Source organism: Oryx dammah, unplaced genomic scaffold (genome assembly GCF_014754425.2).
Source record: "Oryx dammah isolate SB20612 unplaced genomic scaffold, SCBI_Odam_1.1 HiC_scaffold_19, whole genome shotgun sequence".
In the NCBI taxonomy this organism is placed as follows: domain Eukaryota; kingdom Metazoa; phylum Chordata; class Mammalia; order Artiodactyla; family Bovidae; genus Oryx; species Oryx dammah.
Genome location: NW_024070203.1, coordinates 48257571 through 48264646, shown reverse-complemented (window position 1 = coordinate 48264646; position 7076 = coordinate 48257571).

The window sequence follows — 7076 nt, the reverse complement described above, 5'->3', positions numbered from 1 at the left end:
AATATACTTCAGGAGTTCCTTTAAACATGTGAATCAATGAATGACAGTAGTATAAAGGCTTGCTTCATCTATGCCGAGAAACTTTGAAGGCTACAGTTAGAAATACCCTCAAGAAGGTTTAAATAAACCCATGGATAATGGATTCAGGCTTCCCAGGTGACAAAGAATCCGCTTGCCAATGCAAGAGACATAAGAGCTGTCAGTTCGATCCCTGGGTTAGGAGCATCCCCTGGAGGAGGAAATGGCAACCTTCTTGCCTGGGAAATCCCATGGACAGAGGACCCTGGTCAACTACAGACCATGGGGTTGCAAAGAGTTGGAAAAGATGGAGCGACTGACCACACATGGGCACAGTGGATACTGAGGGTTTATTAAGGACAAGTCAGGAATGCTCACCCTGAAGCTCTACCCTCAGAGGCTAATGGAAGGGGAATATTTACAATATTCCATCACGTAAATATTCTTCGGAAGCACTGGTCAGATTGCATCTACTTTTATGTTCTTACCATAAGGAACTAGGTCCTTTTCTATTTCTAGAAGGTCATACTGTTTCTAATACACCTTTGGGCATTTTTAAATATTGAGATTGCTACCATCATTCTTGCACTGTAACCCACAGTCCAGATTTTTTATTTCTTCTTATCTGCTTACTTGCCCATTTGGATGCATTTTATTTAGGTTTATCACCTCCAAGAGCAAGAAAAAGTAGAAATACAAATGAAGCCATTCTCCTGTCTTCCAACCTTTTAGACAAAGAACAAAGCAAGTCAACATGGACCTTCAATTTTTCTTGACTCCACAATCCAAGCAAGATCACAGGTCAGTTTACTTCACTATCTAATTTGGGAAATAATGGACATTGTATAATTCTAATGCAGTCTAATGGTCTAGTTGATGGCAACTGAATATAGCTACTTTTAGCACCTGAGAATTTAGCATGTACAGAACATAATTTGGAGCACGTTCTTTTTAAGTGTTTATTTATTTGGCTGCACTGGGTTTTGACTGCCTGTGGGATCTTTAGTTGTGGCATATGGGATATAGTTCCCTGACCAGGGATTGAACCCAGGCCCCCTGCTTTGGTAGCATTGAGTCTTAGTTGCTGGACCACCAGGGAAGTGCCATGGAGTACATTCTTGAAGAAAAGGAATTACTAAAGGAAAAAAATTCTGATACTCAAGCCCTTAACAATTCCACATTCATGTTAAAGAAACCATAAGGTACTGAAGTGCATGATTTTTCTGTCTCATGTTCAAATTTAATCTGTCAAAGCCCATTTGCTTTCAATGTAAAAGAATGGCTTATTTTTAATATCTCGTGAAACTTGGAGTTCTCCCAGAAAGACAGCATCTTAGACAAATTATTCAGTATGTACCAAAGATGATGTGTGATGCAACAAGCCAAATGCAAGGTTATTGTCTTAGGATAGAGGTGTTTTATTATTTTTTTTTTGAACACAATAAATAGAACAAGCATGCAGTTTTGCTCTAAGCTACAGGATGCATGTCTAAACATGGATATTTACTTTAGTACAGCAAACTGTAATGACATTTAGGTATTGCTTCGTTTATTATAACCATGCACAAGTTAGGTTTTTAACCATGTTACCTCTAATAACCAGTCTCTAGAGCTGGCTGTTTTGGCCCCAGCAAGTAGACTTAGGTTTGTACATGGTAAAGGAAGCGGAAATTCCAAACAATTACCTATGTGATATCAGTCAACTCCCTTGGAATTTGGAGTACATAATTTCCAAGTTTCCTTTCATCTCTAACATTTGGCAGTTTTTTCTAAACTAAAATATTTTGCTAATTCCATTCACATCTGCAAACCAAACCAAGGGCTAGTCACAGTTGAGTTTTCCAGGCAAGAGTCCTGGAGTGGGTTGCCATTTCCTTCTCCAGGGGATCTTCCCAACCCAGGGATTGAACCCACGTCTCCTGAGTCTCTTGCATTGCAGGCAGATTCTTTACTACTGAGTCACCTGGGAAGCCTAATTAACTTTGATGGTTAATTTACAATGTTGTGTTAGCTTCAGGCATACAGCAAAGTGAATCAGTTATATATATGTGTGTATTCACTCGTTTTTAGATTCTTTTCCAATATAGGTCATTACAGAGTATTGAGTAGAGTTCCCTGTGCTATACAGTAGGTTCTTATAAATTTTATATATAATAGTGTGTATATATCAATCTCAATTTATCCCCCTCCCCCACTTTTCCCCTTGGTAACCATAAGTTTTTTTTTTTTTTTTTTACCAACTTGTTGATTTCATATCCTTTGAAGATAGCAGATATTTCCTGGTGGAAAGAATATAGGACAAGGAATTAAATCACACACATGGCTCTACTTCTGCTGGCCATGCAGACAAGCCAGTTTCTTCTCTAGACTCAGCACCCTCATCTGCAAAACGAGGTCCTTCCTGTTTGCCCCTCACCTGCCTCAGAGGGTGGTTAAGGACCCGACTAGATCACGCACGGAAGCATCTATAAAATGTAAAGTACTATACTCCAGAAATGCTGAAGATGTGTCTAGAAGAAGCCATTGGTCAGCATTGGGAGGGAATGATGAACATAAACTATTCTTCCCCCACTTAAATAGAATTTCAGACACAGTTTGTATTTGAAACACTTACAAGCACATTCTTTCACCTAACCAGTGGTTTGCATGTCAAATCCAGATAACTGGGTTTTCCTGAGGACCGAATGATCTAGTCTGCCAATATTTAAGTGCTGGACTGAGGTTGGGTAGGTGGGTGCATGAAATGGGTAAAGTTGGTTAAAGGGTATGAACTTCTAATAATAAAATAAATTAATAGATAATCAACAAGGATCTGCTGTAAAGCACAAGGAACTCTACTCAACATTCTGTAATAACCTATATGGGAAAAGAATCTGAAAAAGAATGGATATACACAAATGTATTACTGAATCTTACCTTAAACTAACACAACATTGTAAATCAACTGTGACTCCAATATAAAATAAAAATTAAATAAAAAATAAAATAAATTAAGTCCTGGGGATATACAGCATGGTGACTGTAGTTAGCAATACTGTGCTGAATATTTGAAAGTTTTTAAGACAGTAAATCTTAAAAGTCACATCACAGGAAAAATGAGATGATGGTGTTACATGAGATGATGGGTGTTAACTCAGCTCTTTGTGGTAATCATTTCATAATACAGGCATATATCAATTCATTATGTTGTACACCTAAAACTAATATACTGTTATATGTCAATTATATCTCAGTTAAAAAAAAAGAGATGGGCTGAGGTTGCTTCGGGTGAAAACTTGACTTATTTTGAGTCTTAAAATATGCAGACTATTTTCAAGCTCCAGCCTCCCAAGTGATAATCTGCTTTGTATTCACCAACGTGCAATACTTCCTTCAAATACATGCGAACTGGGGTACCTTGCACTGAGGTCAAGGCAGGTACTTTCTTTCATCTCCCCCAAACTCTCCTTCCTTCTTTGACAAATGTGTGAGGAAAGGTGAAAGTGAATGAGTTGTAGCACTTCTGCTTTATCTTCTTAGTGGAAACAGATGAACAAACACAACAACAAAAACTGTACCAACAATAGAAAACAGCATGGGAAAGTGTGATGATAAGAATTTTCAGGAGAGGACTTCCCTGGTGGTCCCAGTGGTTAGGACTCCATGCTTCTAATGCAGGAGAGGGGCAGGTTCGAACCCTGGCTGGGGAAGTGGGATTTCACATGCTAGAGAGCATGGCCAAAAAATGAAAAAAAAAAAAAAAAAAGAGTTTTCAGGAGAACATCAACTTATTTCAGTTGTCCAGAAGAAGGTCTGTGATGAGCATTATTAGAAACATGAAACATTTTCTATTTTCAGAAAAAGGGCAAAGCAGAATGACATTTCTGAGCCTATAAGCCAAAGACCAAACCATTTGTTGAGGGAAGAAGTGAGAAGTAGGTAAAAATATCATGACTTTCATCTACCTATCTTCTATTTTGAGCTGTTCTCAGAAGCAAACCAGAAAAAAAAAAAAAAAAAAAAACAACTGTGATTTGCACCGAAGGAAGAGCCATCCAGGACCACTGCTGTTCTAACATTTCTTATTCTTTGAAACTGTGGTGCTCTCCTTGAAGGCTGGGGGCCCTTGGTTGATGCTCAGCTCTTTCTTCTTCCTGGACAACAGAGATTCTGTGCTTAGGTGCTCTCTGGTAATGAATCCCTTGTGGGCTAGCACCACATGACTCATGCAAAGGATGAACATCCCCGAAAGGCTCAGTTGATTTAGAATTATTTTGGACTCATGGATAACGTGGAGCCAGGAATTCAATCCCTGCCCATTTATGGACTGTTGGATGAGGGGTTTGAAGAGAGTCATCCACACAGAAGTTGATGTCAGCCAGAAGCCTGCATGATGCTTTTCATTTGGGGTGGGGTGGTCAGTGAGAAGCAATTCAGTTCTGCATAGTATCAAATTTTATTTTATTTTTTAATTCTCTAATATAAAACCTTTTTTTTTTTTTTTTGAGAGGAGAGCTTTTGGCTATCTTATGATGAAAGATACTGTTTTAACACTTTCTCGGTATCTCCTGAAATAAGCCACATTTTACTACCCATGATATATTTCCTATTTTAAAAGATTAGGTTTTAGGAAGCAATTCGTTAGGTAGAAGGCTGGTGGGGGGAACTTTATTCTTATTTACAGTAACTCTGAAAGAAAGGAGCAACAGTGAAATGGAGACACCTTTAGTCTTACACCCACTCCAGTGATTAGACAACCTCTTTGTAGGTAATTTGTTCTTACAAAGTCTTCAGGGGCCAGGAAGTAAACATGAAGATGAGCCAGGCTGAGCTGCCTGTGTTATGCAGCAACTTCCTGTTAGCTATCTATTTTACATATGGTAATGTGTGTATTTCAGGGCTACTCTCTCAGTTCATCCCACCCTCACCTGCCTTCGCTGTGTCTACAAGTCTGTTCTCTATGTTGGACAGAGTTTTGATCTGTTAACACCCATAAAGCCTTACAACCTTCTTAAACAATCATTTGACAACTTCACAGAAGATAGTTTTGCTTCTCAAACAGATGCAGATTCCATTTAATATTTTTTTACAAGTATATTTTGTTAAAAATACTGCATCTATGTAAATATCTTATGTGTGTGAAGACCTAAAACAAGACAATGAAAAGAAGTTTCCTTCCCTTTTTTCCTTCTTATCAGTTTTCTAGTTCTTTGGAAAGACAATTCATGAAAACCAAGGGAGGGAAAAAACAGATTTTAACCACCAAGGTTGTTTTGAACACTAGAGTATTTACAGTTCCATCCAGATATAACAGTCTTCCCTTTCCTGTTGGAAAAGTGTTTCCTTGGTTCTCAGAAAAATTCTAATCAAAACTCTTCTTTTTGTGAAAGATGGGTAGAAGTTTCCATACAGAAAGGGGGTTATAGGACACAATGGGCTGAGAGGACAGGGCAAGTGAAGCCTTAAAGTCCAGACCATTAGCTCAGAAAGTTCCAGTTAATTTTGTATGACTGGGGCATCCATAGGGGTCCATGGTGATTTCAGGGCTGCTACATATAAGAGTGAAGGCTATGCACTGGTCAACTCCAGAGGGCACCAATAGAGAGATAAGAGTGTGAAAGACAGGGGGCTTCCCTGGTGCTCCAGGGGCTAAGACTCTGTGCTCCCAATGCAGGGGGCCAGTTTCCATCCCTGCTCAGGGAACTAGATGCCACATGCCACAAATGAGACCTGGCACAGCCAAATGAATAAATTAATATTTAAAAAAGTAAAAACGAATGTGAACGATGTCTCTGTCATTTGTTCAGGAAACAACCTTCACAAGCTTGTAGCAGCCCTGGTCCCAGGGCCCCAGGGAGGCTGGTGAGATTGGATGCAGGAGGGATACTTGTGGGAGGTCAGGCAGTGGGCAAATTCTGAAGGGCACTAGATGTGCCAATGGAGAGTTTGGTGGGTTTCCTTTTGAATACCGGTTTTCCTCAAAATGTGGTCCCTGAACCAGCACATCAACATTACGTCGTAACTTGTGAGAAACACTGACCCTCAGGCTTCACTCCACACCTGTGCTGTGCTGTGCTTAGTCACTCAGTCATGTCTGAATCTGCGGCCTCGTGGACTGCAGCCCATCAGGCTCTTCTTGTCCATGGGGATTATCCAGACAAGAATACTGGAGTGAGTTGCCATGTTCTCCTCCAGGGGGTCTTCCCAACTCATGGATCCGAACCTAGGTCTCCCGAATTGCAGGCGGATTCTTCACTGTCTGAGGCACTAGGGAAGCCCCTACTGAATCAGACGCTCTGGAGAAAGGTTCAGCCTCTGTTTTCACAAGCCCTCTGGGTGACTCTGATGCTCACTGAAGTATGAGGACGCTGCTATAAGGAGGAAAAGCCATAGACACTTTAAGCAAGGGAAGGAATGCTCAGACTTGCATTTAGGAAGAGCATAAACTAGGATGTGTGGGACAGATTGGGGTAGTGTTTCAAATGAAGATGAGAAGTGAAGTTCCTGTTGCAAGGGCAGCAGTATTTACAGTTGACCCTCCACATCCATGGGTCCTGCACCACCATATAGGGAAGGCCTGTTGTACTATGTCATTTTATGCAAGGGACTGGAGTATCTGTGGTTTCTGGAATCCAAGGGTGTCCTGGAACCAATGCCCTGCAGATGGTGAGGGACTGCTATATAAATAAAATCACAGCCTTACTTGCTGTGGAGATGGAGACTCTAGGACTCTGCCATGTTTATGACTAAGTTTATCAAGAAGACTGAGTAGCCTTGACAAATCTCCATCATTATTTTATAAGGTAAAAACTTTGAGTGATCCTTGACTTAAATCATCCTTACTCTTTGAAAATGATATATCCTCATCTCAAAAAATTATAGGGACTTTCCTGGTGGTCCAATGGGCAAGACTTTGAGCTCCCAATGCAGGGGTTCTAGGTTTGATCCCTGGTCAGCGAACTAGATCCTGAGTGCGGCAACAAAGACCAGGCACAGACAAATAAGTAAATAAAAATAAATATTAAACAAATTCTAGTAGTTGCAGTGGTAAAGAATCCATCTGCCAATGCAGGTGACAC